Below are 18,122 nucleotides of genomic sequence, written 5' to 3' on the forward strand. Positions count from 1 at the left end.
AAAATGTAAAATCCAACTCTCAGATTCATATGCAAGTGCAAGGGGCCCTGAATAATCAAAAAAACAATTTTGTCAACAACCTAAATAAAGGAGCTAAAACCACAAAACTGTTAGAGGAAAACAAAAGGGCAATGGATTCTTAGATATGACACCAGAAATGCAAGCAACAAAAGAAAAAAATAAATAAATTAAACTTCATCAAAATCAGAAACTTTGAAGCATCATTTGCAAATCACATGTCTGTTAAAAGCCTACTACCCAGAATATACGAGGAAATTTGTAATTCAACAATAAAAGCCCAAACTAATTAAAAATGGGCAAAGAGCTTGAATAGACATTTTTCCAAGGAAGATGTACAACTAGCCAAATAGCCAATAAGCACATGACAAGGTGGTCAATATCATTTGTCATTAGAGAAATATAAATAAAACAACAATGAGACACTACTTCACACCCAATAGGATGGCTTAATTTAAAAACAGGACAAAAGAAAAAAAAAAAAAACAAAAAGAAAATGGCAAGTATTACTGAGTGCTATGTTCTAAATGTTTATATCCCCCCAAAATTCATATGTTGAAATCCTAACTGCCTAAGTAATAGTGTTAGGAGGTGTGATCTTTAAGAGGTTCTTAGACCAGGAGGGTGGGGACTTCATGAATGGGATTAGTGTCCTTATGGAAGAGACCCCAGAGAGATCCCTACGACACAGAGAGAAGAAGAAAGCATCTGTGGACCAGGAAGAGGACCCTCATCCAATCATGCTGGCAACCTGAACTTGGGCTTCCACCCTTGAGAAGAGTGAGGATTAAATATTTGTTGTTAATAAGCCGCCCACTCTGTTGTTAATAAGCCGATATTTTGTTGTAACAGCCCCAAAAGACTAAGGTAAGGATGTGGAGAAATCAGAACCCTTATACATTGTTAGTGGGAATGTAAAATAATCAGTCTCTGTGCATAAATATGTTTAATGGCTCCCCAAAAAGTTAAACATAGAATAACCACATAACCCAGCAATTCCACTTCTGGTTATACACCCAAAAGAATCCTCCTTTCAGGGGCACCTAGGTGGCTCAGTGGGTTAAAGCCTCTGCTCTCAGCTCAGGTCATGATCCCAGGGTCCTAGGATCAAGCCCCGCATCAGGTTTTCTGCTCAGCGGAGAGCCTGCTTCCTCCTCCCTCTCTGCCTACTTGTGATCTCTGTCTGTCAAATAAATAAATATAAATCTTTAAAAAAAAAAAAAAAAGAATCTTCCATTCAAATAATGACTTGTTAATAGCAGCACTCTTTACAATAGCCAAAACATGCAAACAGCACAAAAGTCCATCCATGGATGGGTAGCTAGACCAATTGTGGTACACATACAATGGACTATTAATCTGGTAAAGACTCAACTTTAAATTCTACCACTAAGCACGGGGAGATAAGCACTGAAGACTCTGCAGGTTAAGGACACTGTCCACAGACGGCCCCTACTTCAGATACCAGCTGCAAGTCCCCAGGCCACCCACACTTCATATTGACTGGCTATGGCTTCAGGGGTTCCCTCTGACCTCTTCAGTTTCCACAATTCACTAGAATGACTCATTCAGGAAATTCCTATGGTTATTTTTATCTGTATTTATGATTATTTAATATGATTTATTATAAAGGATACAGATAGGAGCACCAACCCAATGAAGAGGTAGGCAAGTCTAAGAGATTGCACAGAACTCCTGGGCCCTCTTCTCATACTCTTCTTATAGAATAAGGGTGTGTCATGCTCCTGGCACATTCCTGTGCTCACCGACCAGAAGCTGCACTGGGTTTTACCAGAGTTTCAACACACAGGTGTGTTTAAGTAAATCCTAACTCAATTCCAACTCCTCTCTGTCTCAGGGTTGAAAGCCCTAACCCTCTAATCACTCCGGTGGTCTTTCTGATGACCAGCACCTGTGCCAAATTAGGTAGGAGCATGGCTCACCTCGTTAGAATAACAAAGACACTCCTATCTCTCGGGAAATCCCAAATTGTTCTAGAAGTTCAGCCCCTGGAACTGGCCCGAAGGCCAGACAAATTGTTTATTATCCCACAGCCAAGCCATAACTGATACATGCTGGAACATGAATGAACCTCAAATGCATTATGCTAAGTGAAGGAAGCCAGACACAAAGGTCACATATCTATGATCCCTTTCTGTGAAATACCCATATGAGACAAAACCCCTAGAGACAGAGCACAGATGATAGCTGCCAGGGGCAGTGGAGGGGAAATGGAGAGAAATGACCCCATGTGGACAGGTTGAGCTGTTGAGCCAGCCCTGAAGACCTCACTCTCAGCTTCTTATCAAGGAAGATCGTAAACATCATTTCTGTTCACAAATTTGTAGACTATACCCTCACTTGCTGCTGGAGGCATCCAAGAGATAAAAGCCAAAGTGGCTAAGGCCAAACCAAGTTTGTAGATGTCCCTTTGGGGCTTTTAGCTCACAGAAGAGGGAAGGAGCTCATGGGGCAGTGGAGACGGGGGACAAATGCTGCCCCACCCCAACCCTAAGCCCCTCCTGTGAGGCAGGGTAGAGGGTCACAGGATATGCCCTGGGAAGGGGTTCTTATCCTAAGTCGTAGTGAAAAAATGAGCACTTTGGAAAGAAATTTCAAAGGTTTGTGTTCTGGTTATTCACTTTACTCTCCCTGTGACCTCCATCCCTCTGTGTCCTGTTTTTTGTCCCAGATGATTTTTTTTTTAAAGATTTTATTTATTTATTCGACAGAGAGAGATCACAGGTAGATAGAGAGGCAGGCAGAGAGAGAGAGGGAAGCAGGCTCCCTGCTGAGCAGAGAGCCCGATGCGGGACTCGATCCCAGGACCCCGAGATCATGACCTGAGCTGAAGGCAGCGGCTTATCCCACTGAGCCACCCAGGCGCCCCATGTCCCAGATGATTTAACAAGAGTTCTACAGGTTTCAGGCCTTTGGCTTCCGAAAGGGCCAGATGGCTGGAGAGGATGGTTAGACCCTCCCTGAACCCCACTTTTCCTGTCATTCTGACACTGGCCACTTCCATTAGACACTGTTCCTGCTGAGAAAACCCCGCATGGCTCCAGCTGCCGTGGGTCCAGGAACCCCATGCCTGCCTTGCTCCCCCAGAACAAGAACTCACAGGCCCCAGCCACACCAGCCCAGACTGGCCCTCTGACTCTGCCCTTGACTCAGCAAGTCATCCCTCCACTTAACCCTCTTCAGTTATACTCTGTAAGCATGCCATCTGTCTCCTTCTCAGACTTGGACTGATACCACAGCTGTGCAACTCTTCAGATACAAGGAAGCAGCTTTCATCTGCCAGCCAGATTGCCTTGTCTTTGCTGAAGCTACCACAGGGCCCTCGGGGAGTCACTGTTCCTGAAGGGGAGGAGGGGTCTCTATGTTAGTAACAAGGTCAGGAAGCAGGTGACACTCAGGGTGTATAATAGAATCCATTCTATTTAAATAGAGAGATGACAATGATGGTGATGGATGAAGACAGGTGATATAGTGGATGAGAATATGTTTCACACAAAGAGGATTTAAAGACTTATGTGAACATTGACGACGATTATCTTTGTTGATAAAATTACCTTGAGGAGAGGACTTTCCTTTTATCATTTCAGCATTGTTTACTTTTTATATTGTGCCTAGTCTCTCTTTTTCTTTACAGAGATAGATTGCATGGAAGAGTTTGTATCAGTTATCTACTGCCATATAACAAACTGCCCCAAGCTTAGTGGTTTTCTTTTGCTCACAGGCAATTTGACCTGGCTCAACAGGGGGCATTCTCCCCACCTCCCTGGGGCTCCTTTGTGCATCTGGCCTCAGCCATTGGTCAGTAGGCGCTCTGCTTCTGGATTTTGGCTAGTCATCAGCTGGGAAAATAGGGTTTCTCGCTCATCCTCCCAAAAGCCAGCCAGGTGTGTCTTGGATTTCCAAAAGGAACACCAGCATACAAGCATTTTCCCAGCCTCTGTGGCCTCACAGGTGCAGTTAGTAGTGGAAGAGCTGAGCAGTGCTAGAGAAAATCCAAGGTGTGAACAAATTGGAGATAGCCCTGTGGCTGTGTCTGCCACAGAACTGAAGGCAGCCTGGTGGTGTGCCAGGAGTGCCAGACTGGGAGATTAGCTCCAGCCCTCAGCAGCCCTCAGCAGAATGACACCATATAAAAGAACAACAACAGCAACACACTGCCCAGAAGGTCTAAGGTCCCCTGCGTTCATGGAGCTCATCCGGTTGAGAGATGGCAAACTGGAAACCTGTGGCTTAGAGGGGCCCATCGAGCCCCCATTGTCCTGGAGCCACACTGGGCATAGGCTGGGCAATAGCTGCTCCTGTTACCCCCGCACATGTCCTCTGCTTACCACTTCCCCACCCGTGTTCCTGACACCATGGCCAGGTGCCTCCATCACCCTGTTATGGATATTTTTTATTAATGTTTATGCTTTGCTTGTTTATGTGGCCTTCTTGGCCCCAGTAAGAGTTTGACTTTGCACCTTTTGAGGAAATAGACTGAGTAGGCAGCAGACACAGTGGTGACTAAAGGCATCAACAGCCCGTATGCAGTGAATATGCAGTGACCAAGGGGGCATTAGAGAGGGACGGGGAAGCCAGGACCAGAGGAGAGGGAGAAGGGAATGGATCTGGACCACAGATGGTTCCAGATGTCTTCAAGGCCCAGGCTGATGAATTCAAGTCCTGTCTCCTCCTTGTAGGAAACTTGCTGATGGGAGGGACAGGTTTTATGAGGCTTTTGGTAGGTCTCCATGGAGCCGCCTTCCCTGGCCAGTCTCACTTTCACAGCTTCCTCCTTCTGCCTCACCACCTGTCCACACATTCAGGAAGGGGATGAGGTGGGAGAGGGTGGGAATTGCTGGCCTGAGCTACCATGTGGTCAGTGGTCAAGCTAGACCCAAAGGCACAAACTATAGACCCATTACATAGGGCGGTCACCCCATGACGCTCAGGTTGGCAGACGAGATCCATGGCAGGGAAAGAATGCCACATCGTGATATGGGTACCTGTTGGGTGCTAGCATGACCCCGGCCCTTCACGGACAGAGCTTTACAGCAGCCGCACAGGGATGGCATCACTTGCTCCATTTCAGGTGAAGGGACTGGAGCTGTACCCCCCTTGTCCCACGGCAGCTGGTGGCAGACAGGATTTGAACCTAGGCCTACTACAAACCTGCACTTTGTACCCCACACTGAGAGGGCCTCTCCCAACGGGAACCTTATCATGAAAACATATACAAGCCCACACAGTCTTCCAGATCCTAACAATGCTGTTCACAGAGTGACCCCCCACAGTCTCCTTTCACTACTGCCCCATCCCCAGAGGACTCGGCTATACACAGTGCGCCATGCAAGAAACTCCCAGTCCACAGGCTGCAGAGCAGTGGCCACATCACAGGGCACCATGGATACAGCTGGCATAATCCATCCATGTACACCTGCCACCAAGCCAGCTCCCCTCTCTGCACAGAAGCAGCTCACCTTCCATGTCTGCTCTTACAAACCCTCCTGGGTGATCACTTTGGATCATCTGCCAACCGCCCACGTGCAAGTCCATCCTAGGACAGATTCGCAGAAGGACTGCCGCTCAGGGCCAGGGGCCCGCTGTGTCTGACTACATCTTTGATGTGTCCTCAGCTACCGTGCTCATGCACAGACATTTGCACTGTTGCCAATGTGACGACACGATAATTTATATATTTATTTCCCTGATCACTGGGGGATACTGTGGATAGTTTCATGTGTTCACATCACTTTCATAACAGGAAAAATCTACAAAATACCTATATTTTGAAATCTCAAGGTATCAAAAAGAAACAGAGGCCAAGAGCACCCTGACACTCCGTTATCCTGCCCCGCCTGCACACAGGTGAAGAGGCCCCCACTGCTGCACCCTTTCTCTGGGGCCAGGAAGGCTTTTTGTCTGTCCTCAATCTCCGCATCAGAGACAATGTCAGGTTTGGAGGAACATAAACGTCTCCCAGGCCAAGAGCTCTATTTCATGAATGGAAAAACTGAGGCTCTGGGATGGACACACCACCTGGCTGAGGCCCCACAGTGTGACAAAGCAGGGAGCTGTACCCAGATCTTTCCATTTTCATGAAGGTGAAGGACAGAACCAGAGCAAGGAAAGGAGGCAGGGGCAGTGGGCCACACTGGTGCCCAGTGTGTGCAAGGCTTGGTTGGTGGTTGGCCTGTCCCTCCCCACCTCACTCAAGGCCAGGCAAGTATGCTTCCTCTCCTGACTTCCTGTTGGGGAGGATCCTGAGGCCCCTAGAGAATCTCATAGAAATTACAACAGACAGGAGTGCCTGTGGCTTAGTGGTTAAGTGTCTCCCTCTGCTCAGGTCAAGATCCCAGAGTCCTGGGATAGAGGCCCTGCATGGGGCTCCCCGCTCAGCGGCAAGCCTGCTTCTCCCTGTCCCGCTCCCCCTGCTTGTGTTCCCTCTCTCTCGCTGGGGGTGTCTCTCTCTCTGTCAAGTGAATAAATAAAGTCTTTTAAAAAATAAAAATTTAGGGGCGCCTGGGTGGCTCAGTGGGTTAGGCCGCTGCCTTCAGCTCAGGTCATGATCTCAGGGTCCTGGGATCGAGTCCCGCATCGGGCTCTCTGCTCGGCAGGGAGCCTGCTTCCCTCTCTCTCTCTCTCTGACTGCCTCTCCATCTACTTGTGATTTAAAAAAATAATAATAAAAAATAAAATAAAAAAAAATAAAAATTAAAAAAAAAAAAAAAGAAAGAAAGAAAGAAACTACAACAGACAGTTCTATAAGCGGCATATTCCAGCATCGGACCTTGAGGGGTGAAGATGTTTTTTCCAAGATAGACCAAAGGCCCTTTCCCAGGGCACTCTGGGGCCAGGGGTACTTGACTCCTCCTTCCCCCAGTGCCCTGTCCCACAGACCTAAGCTCAGGACTTGTGGATGGCCTCACAGCCTGACCAGAGGAGGGCAGCGGAGGGCCACAGATGGATGTAGAATCCTGCTTCTGCAGGAAACCTCTCTGAGGGACGGTGGTGGGTGCCCCTCAAGGATCCCTTCTAAGCTCAAGCAGAGCCAAACTCAAGACTGGTCTAAAATCCCTTGAAATACACCTTAAGAAGTCACCCTACTTGAGAGCAACTGCCTGACCGAGTCAACACCATGGGGGTGTCCCTCTGCTGCCAGATCAGATCGCTGTTTATCTAGCTCAGCCTGGGATTCCAGGGACCTTGTATGAGCCATACCTATTTTTACACACTAGAGTCAGCCTCCAGGAGGGACACAGATCTCCCTAGGGCCCAACACCTACTATGGGAGCAGGAGGGGCCAGGTTTCTATGCTGGTTTGGCCGCATGGCTCTGAGAAGAGCACGGCACTTAGGTGTCTCCTGGCCTCCTCCCTCCTGTTCTCTCCTAGCTTGCCAGATGTGTCCTGCTTACCCGGCAAACCAGCCCTTCTGACTCCTTCCCCCTCCAGCTCAGAATCTCCTTTCAAGGGTGTATAATTGATTTTGACCCAGTTCCACATGTCATGATGTAAAGCCCCTGTGTGCCTTTCCCTCCCCAATGGCCCTTTCAACCCATTGCACAACAGAGAGTGGGGTTACATCAGCTCAGAGCCAGGCCAGCATAAAATTCAGCATATTCAGAGCTCTCTGCTGCCTCTTGAGAAACTGGCTTTTGATGGGACCAGGGGTGGGGGGGGGGGTCAGGGCAGGGGCCGATCTGTGGAGACCCTCCTGCCAAGCGCAAGGCCCCAAGATGCCTGAGGCTCCAACAGTCCTGTAGCTGCCTCTTCCTCCTCCATCCTGTCTGGCCATGTCCTCTCCCTCCCCCTCCCCCTGTCTCACAAAAAGCTTGTGAGACCAACACCTGCCTTGTTCCTCCAGGGCAGAGCAGGCTCTGTGGCCCCCAAGCTAAACTCCCTCAAATCCAGGACCTGCTGCTTCAGCCTCAGAGCCACACCCAGGTTCCTCGGGGGAGGCACTGAGGTCTGCCCAGGCCTGAATGTGAAGTGTAATAGCAAAATCAGCAAGATGAGATAAGCCAAAGAGGATCCTTTAATGCAGTTAGCGATGTCCTTTAAAAAGTAAACCCTTAAATTCCGTGCAGTCAGGATGAGTTTCAAGCTGTAAGGTCGCACAGGCCATTCTGCATGGAATTCATAGCACCAATTAATCTCTCTCATTTCCCATTTTAAGATAACCCAAATCTCAGCTGGCTCAGGGAACCCCTCCTGGGTATGAGTCCATCTCTGTGTATCTAGAAGGAATTGCTAGCAGTCCAGTCACACCCTTGTTCATCCTGAACCCCAGCTCTAGGGTGCAGAACACCAGGAGCCCAAGACGTGTATGGGGGTAACTTAGGGCTCATCCCATCTACCCAGCACCTTTAGGAATGGGGTAGTGGGAGGATAAGGGGAGAAAAAGAACCCATAGAGAGTTGGGGATTCAGGACATGCCATACTTCACAAGTGGGTCCTCCTTCCAAGGGGGCCCTCTCACCCCAGGATGTGAGGATCCAGACCCTGAGTGTTGATGAAAAGGTCGGCCCTCCCCAAAAAGCAGGAGCCCAGGATGGTGAGTGTGGTGACCCAGTTACCAGTCCACCCAGCAACATCCCCTCTCTGTCGACACCACGGCTGTGGAAGTATTCAAAGCTCCTATTGTACTTTGTTCTTGTTATTAAAGAAATAAAGAGTGGCACAGAGGGACGGAAGTGCGGATACTGGTGATGAAAAGCCTAGCCCTCTTGTAGTTTGAGGACTGAGGGAACAATGTGTGCAATCACTCCCTTGGGCTGGAAGCTTGGCCTACAGCTACCTGTCCACATATGAAAGCAAAAGATGACATGAAAATCCAAGTCAGTACTGCTGGAATGTGCCATCAAAGACTGTATCCTAAAACATGGAAGTGGCTTCAGGGTCCTGTCCTGTTTGAGCTCTCTGGGAATGGACCACCCCCACCCCCCCCTCCACACAGAAATATAATATTGGCGACTCTCAGGCAGCTTGAAATGTCTTCTTCAGGGGATGTATTAGGAATAGAAGTGGGCACCTTCATTCCTTGGCTTCACTTGAGGTCAGCATCTGAGATATTTCAAGCTAAGTTCATTTATGAAGAACCACAGCTTTAGCACTCTTGATTCCAATTGGCCTTTCTCCAAACATTTGCATAACCCTGCCTCCTTCACACTTAAAACACATGCCCAGAGTTAATTAGGGGACTTAATTAGGTCCCTCCAGTCACCCTAACTGGACTGTCCCTACCTGGGTTGAACATCTGCCACAAACAGCCTGTGGGCCCCGCACTAACACCTGCTGGGGCTGGCCAGGCAGCACCCCCAGATGAATCACGGGCTAGCAGAAGGCTGCAGTGGGCGGAAGGTGGAAGCAACGGCAGGTTGCTTCACCCAGGCCCTGGAAAGAGGCAGCTTGGCAGGCCTAACTTCAGAGATTCCCGTTTCCCCAAAAGAGACAGAGATCTGGATTTATATAGGAATTCAAAAGGTTTAAAATCATAGCCGGGCCAAACAAAGAGTATTAGTGAGCTGGAAATCTGCAAAGGACTGGACATAGGGACTAGTTTGTCCTCATTGACTGCTGTCCCTATGGTGACTGACATGTCGTAGGCTCCTGGGCAAACAATTCCTGAATGGATGGATGGTGGGTAAATGAATGAATGAATGACTGAATGAAATGTCTGGCAGGATGCTTAATTCCCAGGGGCCAGGAAGCTTGTTCACCCCATATCCTGTAGGGGAACGCAATGTCAGGGGGTACATGCCTGCTGAGGTACTGGAGCTGGCTCTGACACGGGGGGTGATTGGCACCCATGGCAGCAAGAAGCAGGGGTGGACTGCAATTGCACTACTAGGTATTTACCCCAAAGATACAGATGTAGTGAAAAGAAGGGCCATCTGTACCCCAATTTTTATAGCAGCAATGGCCACAGTCGCCAAACTGTGGAAAAAGAACCATCCAACAAATGGATAAGGAAGATGGGGTCCATATACACTATGGAGTATTATGCCTCCATCAGAAAGGATGAATACCCAACTTTTGTAGCAACATGGACAGGACTGGAAGAGATTATGCTGAGTGAAATCAGTCAAGCAGAGAGAGTCAATTATCATATGGTTTCACTTAGTTGTGGAGCATAACAAATAGCATGGAGGACAAGGGGAGATGGGAAGGAGAAGGGAGTTGAGGGAAATTGAAAGGGGAGGTGAACCATGAGAGACTATGGACTCTGAAAAACAATCTGAGGGTTTTGTAAGGGTGGGGGTGGGAGGCTGGGGGAACCCAGGTGGTGGGTACTATAGAGGGCACGGATTGCACTGGATGTGGTGCAAAAACAATGAATACTGTTACGCTGAAAAGAAATTAAAAAAGAAAGAAAAAGAAAGAAAGAAAGAAAGAAAGAAAGAAAGAAAGAAAGAAAGAAAGAAAGAAAGAAAGAAAGAAAAGAAAGAGAAAAAAGAAAGGAAGGAAGAAAGGAAGAGGCAGGGGTGGAAATGGCCGGCCCTGCAGGGTCAGACTTAGGGGCCCCTACTGACAATCCAGTTGTCCACGCCAACAGCTTCTCCCCCTTAAGCCCTCCTGTCCTGGCTTCACATAAGCACAAAGGCACACACACAAGGCCTGAGTTAGTGCAATCCCCTGAGCAAGGAGCACCAGCCCCTCGCCCTCAATGCCCACCTTGAGCTCCTCTTCTCAGGAGGCCTCAGGCCCAACAAAGTAGGCCAAGTCAATGGGATTTGGAGCCAGAAAGAGAAAACAAGTTCTCTCCTCCACTCTGGGGCCACAGCCAGGACCTCAGGGCCTTCTGCCTGTCCCCAAAGGAGACAGAGACTGTTCACCAAAGGTCATTCCCCAAGTGTGTCTGGGGGTGCTCTGTGTGTGCGGGCTCTGCTGTGTGTGCACACCATGTTACAGATGGACATGCCTCTTTGATGTGTGTGTACCACCTGCTGTGTTTTTTACCTGCACTACTTGGATGTGTTCAGGGGGCGAGCACAAGCATGTCCTAACACCTCCTACTACACTGGGCTGTGAAGAGTGAGCCGCAGACTTACACAATTGCAGGTTTCTGAGCACAAGCGTACCCCTCACTGTACTGTACCTGTCAGGCGTGTATGTGTGTATGCTCTGTATGTGTGCACGCGTGCTCAGGGGCAAGCACATTCTGCTGTGAGCGCCTGTGCACACATTCCCTGAGCTGAGGCGTGAGTGTGCCTGCACAGAGTCCTGGTGGGGTGAGTGTGCCCCAGGCCTCTGTTGCTTCTGCTCCGGGGCCCACCGTCTCACTCCCCAGTTGCAGACAGCAGGTCCTTTGGCTCTGAGGGTCCGTGTCAGTCGCTGGGCCCGGCAAGGACGATCCCGGGCAAGCCAGATTCCTGGGCTTGTGCCCCGCCCTCCCAGTGGGGGATGGGGAGGTCGCGGTGACCGCATTCCTGGGCGCTCGCACAGGCTGGAATTCGTACATTCCATTCATAACATTCCCGCAAGCGGGGGGAGGCGCGGGCGGCGGGGGAGGAGGACAAAGGCAGAGGGTTAGTGATTTAAAAGGAAGAAAAGGAAGAAGAAAGGGAGCTTCTCACCACTGGGGCCTGTGAGTTTCCTCGCCCTGACCCGGGCCAGTGCCAGAGCTGAGACGCGGGGCGCACGTGAGCTGTTTACCGAGCAGACTGGCTGGGCAGCCTGCATTTACCCTCTGCGGAGGCCTGGGGTGCGGCCAGAGCCTCAGGCACTCAGGAAGCCTGAAGCGGCTCCCAAGCTCCCTCTCACAGGCGCCCTTTATGGTAGTGGCCTGAAAAGGCGCCGCGCAAAGCACCAGGACCAGAGGGGCACTGAGGGTCAGAGACAGCCAGGCTATCCCTGGCGGCAGAAGTACAAGAACCAGCCCCAATCTATCCCCCTCAGAGCCCCTAAAAGGTAGGCTTTATCGTCACTTCCCCATTTTACAGATGGGGAAACTGAGGCTCAGAGAGATCAAATAGGATGTACTATTCATTTTCCCTGTCTGGGACCTCTCCTTCCCTTTTGTAACAGTAGCAACTGCCTTTGCAAAAGCCCCTGTCTGTTCACCATGTGCTCTTGCTCACTTGACATCTCCCTTAGCAGAGCTCTGCCCTGCTCCCAAGCCCCCTGTGCCCTTGCCCCCTCTCTTAGCCCTGCGCCTGCTGGCCTGTCTGCTGCTCTTGAGAAGACCTTATCTCCCCCATTGAGCCATGTCTTCCCTGAGGACCAGGCCCAGGTCACACCTGTGTGCTAGGCCGGTGGGCCATGGGAGGTGGAGGCCAGGCTGGGCTGGGGTCTAGCTGGTGGGGCACTCTGACCTGTGGGAGATCATTCACCATCCCACTTGAGGCAGTAGCAATGAGGACAGAACAGAAGGAGCAGAATCTGATTTGGCTCCTAGTCAGCAGGAGGCAGGTAGGGTGGAGAAAGGGGGTCTGGTTGAAGGGTCAAGCAACATGGCTTGGATAAGCAGTCCTGAGGTGCTGCCAGGATAGCTACAGCCAAGTCCCAGAGCTGAGTAGGGATGACATGGAAGAACCGGCTGACCCTGGTGCAGGCTCTGCTGTGCGTCTCTGAGGACACTCTGGGGAGCTGGGGGACCCAGGTTAGTGGAGGGAGGAGCTGGCAAGCCAGCTCTGGCAGAGGGAATGGCATTTGTATGGGTGGGGACCTTCGGCGGGCCAGAGTTATACCCAGCCACCAGATAGACGGGGTGTGGATTGCAGAAGCCCACCTTCAGAAGGTAGAGAAGAGAGTGACCATGACCTGTCCAATTGTCCATGACAGTCCTTCAGCCAGTCTGGAGTTCTGTATCTGTTCAGTCATCAGTTCTTACTGCCCTGGGGACTGGCCTGCATAGCACAAAGTTTGATGATTGGTGGAGCCAGGTGCTAAAACAGGCGAGGCCCAAAAGTTGTGTTCAGTCAACCAAGGATCAGGCCAAAGTACCAGCTGAGGGCCTCTCCCGGGCTACAGGGCCTGGACAGATCACTGAAAGTCATCCTAGCATGTCCCTCTGTCCAATCAGTCTTACTGCTCCCACACCCATCCGTTTGCTACATGTCTTTGGGCAAGCCACTTCATACCACTCAGCCTCAGTGAGCAACAGTGGCCCCCGTGTCTCCTTCACGGGGTCACTGGAGGCAGTGACACGAATCACTCAGCAAAACTGTGTGCACTCCCCCTTATCATCTCCCTCCTCTTCTCCATTCCTTATCACGATGAACTCTTTGAGAACCATCCTTCCAGTGCAAAAATTCAAGTCACTCTGCTTTGAGTGCTCACAAAGAGCCCAGTTCTCAGCAGTTCAGAAAAGCACTTCTCAGAGTGTGGTGCATAGAGCCCTAGGACTCCCAGACCTCTTTTATAGGCTTTTCCAGGGGACAACCATACTCATGAGAATGCTAAGTTCTTGTCCTCTCCTGAGGGTCCAGCAGCATCTTCAGGCATGATGTGCAGTGTTGGCCCAACTCTGATGGCCAATGAGGTGTGTGCTGTATATTCTGGTGCTTTCAAGGTCCTTTGGGTCTTTTGGAGTCCTTCGGGTCAAATTTCAGATAGAGTAAATAATGATAGATATAACTCACCTTTTTAAAGAAGCTCCTCAAGGTCCTCAATAATTTTTAATGAATTAATTAAGACTGTTCCAGGATCCTGAGACCAAAGCATTTGAGAACGCTGATTTGAATTGGGTTCCGATGTAGATTCTGCCCCTAAATGTCTGTGAGTCCTGCAGCAAAGTACTTTAAACATGTGAAGCCTCAGTTCCTCTTCCTGAAAAGGGTTCGTGGCACCTTCCTCCTGTTGTTGAGGTGGATGGGGGATGCTGGAAGCCAAACACAGCCGTGCATTCAGTTGGTAAACCCACATAGCTCTCTGGGGCTGAGGCCCATCCCCCAGGGGACTGCTGCCAGCTAGCTCCCTGGCTTGCACACCACGGACTAGGGTGCCCCACAGGATTCAGAGGGACTCTTAGCAGCTATTCAGAGTCCGGCAAACAAGAACAAGCCAAGTGCCTGCCCCATAGCATTCATCCAGCCTGGCACTTTCCCCAGGCAGGCTCTCAGCCAGCTCCCTGAGCATACATTTTCCTACATGTCCAAGGTGTGAGAAAAGTAACACATTTGTTGTTGATCTTGTTGGAAAAGGCCTGGTTTTAAAAAGCAGTGTGTTTTGAACTTGTTGCGAAGTACATTCTGTAATTCCTGACCAAAATACCAACTGACGTCAAAGAAGCTCCTTTACGGAAAAAAATATTTTGCTTGGAGATGGACCCCTGGATGCTCATGGAGGGCAAAGGGCTTCTTCCCTGAGCAGGAGCTGGGGACCAGGTGGGAGGGCCAGCCATCCCCCCAGAGTGGCGGGGAGTCCCTTTTATTGCCTGGGCTACTGCAACTGAAGGGGACAGAAGCAAACCCTCCAAAGAATCCACAGGGGGAGAAAAGCTATTCCAGCTGAAAAGAGAATTCGGTTCAGTGACCAGTTACAAAATAAATATACAAAACTTTGTGGTTTGCCAAAATCCCCAAAATAACTGTAACAAAATATATTGAAAAAAGATCCCATTCACAATTCAACAAGAAACTAGGAATCTTAGGAATAAAATAAACAAGGAAACAGACACAAGACTGGAGACTCCAACTCTTACCTGAGAAATACAAATTATTTAGTCAATGGAGAGATGCAATGTGTCTCTGGATAGAAAGATGTAATATTGTTTTTTTTAAAATGTCCATTTTCTAGCAAGAAATATTTGAAAAGGAAAAATTGGTGGAGGAAAGGGATTATCAGATATGAAAGATAAAGTCTTTTAACATTGAATTCCAGATGCAAGAATAGAATGGAAAAGAATAGAAATATGTACATTTCAGCCTGAAGTTATAGAAACATTTAATATGTGAAAAGATGACCTTTCAGTCAGTGGGGAAAACTTGAATTTTTTTGAATAAACAGTTTGGGCAAATGGCCAACCCCTTGAAATTAAATAAAGTTAGATTCTTATTTCTTATTCTAGATGGATTAAGGATTGAAATGTAAAATGAAACCATCAAAACACTAGAAGCATATTTCAGTGAATATTTATGTAATCTTGGGGGTGAGGGAGAACTTAATACACATGAAACCAAAGATTAAAACAATCAGGGGAAAGGTAAATGGATTTGACCAGAAAACAAATTTTAACTTCTCTGTGTCAATAAACACAAACAGATCTTCTCTTTAGAAATGGACTCTGTCTAGTAGCTTCAACTGAAACCATTCCAAATTCTCACTAACATAGGAAAAAATGAAACCCACTACCTTCATTCAGACCGTGAATATTCATTTAGTAGATGTGAAAAATAAAAACAGAAAAGACCCCTGCCCTCATCTTGAATGAGAAATAACTAAGAAGGAAACAACAACAACAAAAAGAGACTGCCCAATGAAAACTAGGATCAAAATACAAATTAGCAAGTTTTTGGAGAAGTTGCTAGTAGTTGGGTGGGTGTCTATCCAAGCTGCAACTCATGAGATTTCTTCCGTCTTTGTCTGGTTCTACAACAGAACATTTTCAGAGGGATTTTCTTCCCCTGTACGTTTATTTTTCCCTCTTCATTAATTTTTTTTTGTCACTCCACGCTATTTTCTTTAGTCACTACTCAACCTTGAAAAGCTGACTGTTCACAGTGTGTCACATAAATAATTACAAATAAATGTAGGATTTCAAATGGTGATAGGAAGAAAAGTCCCTGATTATAGATGGTCCTTTGATGAGTCTTTTTTTTTTTTTTTAAGATTTTATTTATTTATTTGGGGGAAAGAGAGAGAGAGTGCAAGAAAGAGAGAGCGCACAAGAAGTGGGGAGAGAGAGAAGCAGGCTTCCCTGTGAGCAAAGAGCCCATTGTGGGGCTCTATCCCAGAACCCTGGGACCATGACCTGAGAGGGCAGATACTTAACTGACTGAACCACCCAGGTTCCCCCTTAGATGAGTCTTTAGAATTTTAATAGTTTTCTATTTATTTTATTCTATTAGAAAAGTATGAGTTTTCCATTTATGGGAGAGCAATGACATTTCCTTTTACATAAATACATTTAAGTAGGGAGTTGATTTGAGCACAAGGTTAAGTACATAGGTGGGACAAGCACATGCCAAAAATCATGACCTTGACCAGGGAAGTTTGGGAGATGCTGTTATAGGCAAGGGACAGCCACAGAGTGTTTTTCCCAGGCTGTGTTTTAGCACTACCAAGGGGAAGCACTGACAGACTAGGGGATTCCTGTGAGGAGGTGAGCAAAATGGAGAGGCGTGAGCTGAGCAGGACAGGAAAGGGTTCATTCTGGAGGGACTGAGGTCAATGAAGTGGGTGGAAGTGGAGTATTGGAATGAGGGTATCTCAGCTATGGCAAAACCTTTGGAGGGGATCCCTGGATAAGAACCCTGGGGCCCTGGAGGGATCACAGGCTAGCAGTTAGGGGCACATAGTACCAGGCTTGTGGACTCAAATCCAGCTCATCTTCCTTGGCGAGGCACCGAATCACTCTGTGCCTTGGTTTGCCCCAGTACTAGAACAGTGAGGATGACATTGTCCACCTCATGGGGCATTGACCATGCTTCCTATGAAACAGAACCATCAACAAACCTCACTCATGGGAGTATGTGAGCACTGAGGGAATTCATAATGTGAAGCACACACAGCACTTGACAGAGTCAGCTCTCCATAGACATCAAATTTCAAGGAGAGATCCTTGGGCTCCTGGTCATCCTTCCAATGAGCACAAGGTGCAGAAATACCTCATGTTGATTATTAGCATTTGCCCATATGTTCTTCACTGCCTCTGACCTGTTCAGTGTCCCAGGAGGTCACCTCTAGGATTCTCGTGATCCTTTCACCAAGATTCGAGGCACCTTGCTTCCCTTCCCACCCAACCCTGAGCAGGGTAATGTGAGTTGGGGGCAGCCATCCTCCAGTGACCTGTTAAGTATCTTGTCCATGTTAAAATAGAATCTGTCTCACTTGGGGGGGGGGTGCAAATCAGACCACAAAAATCCTTGAATGTCATGTTCACCTGGATGTGATGGGAAATGTGGGAAGAGTTTGAGTAACACAGGGTCAGGAGAACCCCAAAGATGGAGTGTCTTTAAAAAGATCTCTAGTCTTGTCACCCAATCTTTCTATTCCCTGCAGTCTCATCTTGTTCCTCCCCAACCCTGCTTCCCTCCCTCTTTCCCTCCCTTCCTCTTCCTTTTTTCCTTCTCTCTCTCCATCCCTTCTTCTCTTATTCTTTTTCTCTTTCCTTCTTTTCTGAATATTAGGGGGCATTTTCTGTTCTTAAATAAAAACAGTTCAGTACTACTGTTGATAGCAACACCGGTCACTCATGACACAATCTTGCCTATCCAGAGATTGCAGAGGCAATGTTTGTGAAACACAGCAAAGTTTCAACAGTGTTGGAAATTAAAACTATTGCCCAATGAAACATCAGAAACCTCCCCTGCAATGCTGAAATTAAGCCGCTGGGGAGAGAGCAAAGGGTGCTGGCACTGGTTTGCACCATAGAACCAGGCAGCCCAGAAGTAAGGGAGACTGGAGTTCCCATGGGGGACGCAAGTGGGATTGGAAACTAGAGGGTTGCTTGAACAGTTTCTGGAGTGTTGCCTGGAAACACCTACCTCCCCAGTCCTCATCCCCATCCTTACTCCACCTGGAACATCATGTTCTTATCCCTGGGAGAAACTGGAAGACAAGCATCTCTGAAGAAAAGGCATTAACTTGTGATCTAAGTGCCAGGTAACAAGAAAGAAGTGGAGGGCCCAGTTTTGGTCCAGGAGTTTCAGGAGTTTGGTTCCAGGAGTTTTGGTTCATAAATCTATTGCTTTCTCCTGCACCCTGCAAGATTCTTTTAATCCCTAGACCTGATCTGATTGGCATTTTAGAACTCATCCTGATGGCTGTGTGCAAAGTGTAGAAAATAGAATGTGGGGGGCAGATGGCCAGCAGATACCAGCTGGAGAGCCCTGCAGTCAGCCCAGAGATGGGGGAGCTCTGAGACCCCTGGACAGGCGCAAAGGCATCCCAGGTGTCTGCTGCAAATGGACAGACAGATCTTCTGTGGGCAGTTGAGCAG

General features: G+C 48.4%; 1 protein-coding gene across 1 annotated transcript in view; it reads left to right on the forward strand.

Annotated features, from left to right (window-relative positions):
- Positions 1 to 10,518: 10,518 nt before the first annotated feature.
- CHST13 (carbohydrate sulfotransferase 13) overlaps positions 10,519 to 18,122 on the forward strand; it is a 282,606-nt gene continuing 275,002 nt past the window's right edge. The window contains exon 1 of the mRNA XM_082746838.1: positions 10,519 to 10,524. The gene's annotated coding sequence lies outside the window, so the exon portion shown is untranslated. The remainder of the gene's footprint in view (positions 10,525 to 18,122) is intronic.

Source organism: Mustela nivalis, assembly GCF_964662115.1.
Source record: "Mustela nivalis genome assembly, chromosome: 1".
NCBI classification, from domain to species: domain Eukaryota; kingdom Metazoa; phylum Chordata; class Mammalia; order Carnivora; family Mustelidae; genus Mustela; species Mustela nivalis.